The sequence below is a fragment of the Nycticebus coucang genome, chromosome 5 (assembly GCF_027406575.1).
Source record: "Nycticebus coucang isolate mNycCou1 chromosome 5, mNycCou1.pri, whole genome shotgun sequence".
Lineage (NCBI taxonomy): Eukaryota > Metazoa > Chordata > Mammalia > Primates > Lorisidae > Nycticebus > Nycticebus coucang.
Window position 1 is genome coordinate 22,331,433 of NC_069784.1, and position 1,756 is coordinate 22,333,188.

The 1,756-nt window shown below is 37.1% G+C and overlaps 1 non-coding gene across 1 annotated transcript; it reads right to left on the bottom strand.

Annotated features, from left to right (window-relative positions):
• Window positions 1-1,134: 1,134 nt before the first annotated feature.
• On the bottom strand, window positions 1,135-1,269 carry LOC128587094 (small nucleolar RNA U109). The gene has a single exon (XR_008380510.1). It is a non-coding gene; the product is annotated as a small nucleolar RNA U109 (small nucleolar RNA).
• Between the last annotated feature and the right edge of the window lie 487 nt (window positions 1,270-1,756).

The following is a 1,756-nucleotide window of genomic DNA, read 5'->3' on the forward strand; positions in this document are numbered from 1 at the left end:
TTCCCACAAAAGTAAAAGTTCTTAAATACAGACAACATTTGTTACCTAGGATGCCATAAGTAAATGTTATCCATGTGACCCATAGGCTAGGGTTCCTCAAAAAATGGTTCCCTGCTGTGCTTGATTGTTACAGGAAAACTAGGCTCATTGGAGAGAAAGAAACACTCCAACATCTGTGTTTAAAAGAGGAAGGGCTTTATTTCAGCTGGCGGAACCACTGTGGACTAGAGTTCAAAAATGGCTGGGCTCCCTGACTGGCTCTGTCCTTTCCCTTTTATCTTTAGCCAAGGATTCCTTGTCCATGGGTACCCTTCCCATTGGTCAGTTTGAATTGAGTTGGAGAAGGTGGGTGCTGGCTTTTACAGAAGTGGAAGCAAGTGTTAGTTTCCAGGTCCTAGGAGGTTAAGTTTCTACAAATTCCTAAGAGTTGAGTCACCAAAGGGAGAACTTTGCAGGAGTGTCCTTGGGCTCCTGTGAGAAGACTTTTGTTCTTTCAGACCTTTCTTTTCCTGAGTATCCTCTCTCATGATGAGAACTGTTTCCTAGAAATAGGGTCATGGTAAAGAAGGTCTGCTTGGCTCTACTAAGGAGTAAATCGTGTTAAAACTTAAAATAGTGAATAATTTAGCAATCATTTCAATTTGGCTTTAGAATGTATTATAATAGAATTTGCACAAGATTTTACATTTTATTTAAGGTAATAACAAAATAGATTCATGTGCTCTGACTATAAAACAACTAATAGTGTTGGTGAGGAAAAGAAGGGGGTTGGGAGATCTGCATGAAAGTAAGAAGAAGTACATGTGACAAGAAGGTTTAGGATCAAATTTTTTTCTATGGATGACACATCTGTGGAAGGTCAAGAGTTCATATGTCAAATCCTTATGCAACTCAGATGATATAAATGAATATTGTATTATTTTCCTTTTCTTAATGTGTCATCTAATGTGCTCTTAGGACCTTTGTGTGTGTGTGGGAGTAGGTATGAACAGCTACCATTTATTGAATACATGCTACACTTCCATCCCTTAACTAGGGCTTTCTGTGCAGTGTTTTATTAAATTCTCACTGCATATCCATTAGCCATTATACCAATAAGATAAGAAAATATAGCTTATTGAGGAACTTTTTCTTTCCTGTAGGAGTAGTATACTACTACTCAACCTCTACTGTAAGATTGGCAGCCCTGAGAATTCCTTTTTTTAATGTAGCATGTTATGGATTATTTCTGCTCTCAAAGGAATGAGGGGCAGACATTTCCACATGCAAAGAGGAACTTTTTAATTGAGAGACCTTTTGAAAAACTTTAACCCAAGAGCGATTTTTGTGAAAAGCTCCATTGTACACTTCATTCTGTATGAATAAATACATCCAATATATTTAAAACTTATGAATAGGAAATCTTACAGTTATTATTTATTGCATGAAAAGCACAGCTAGGGACTGGGCTCTTTTAAATGGTTAGCATATGTAACAGGATTTTGTTTTTTGAGCTACATATATTTAATGTATACAGCATTTTCCAAGTAAACACTTGTACAAAGTGAGATGTGTCTACAAAAACACTGTTAATTTACCATACACTTTGATTACTTAGGAGGTCATGTTAGTCTGTTGTCTATTGCTATAACAGAATACCTGAGACCGGGTAATTTATAAAGGAAAAAGGTTTATTTGAGTCAAAGTTCCAGAGGCCAGGAAGTTCAAGATCAGGTACCTGCGTCTGGCTGGCTTCTGGAAAGGGCCTCATGCTTCA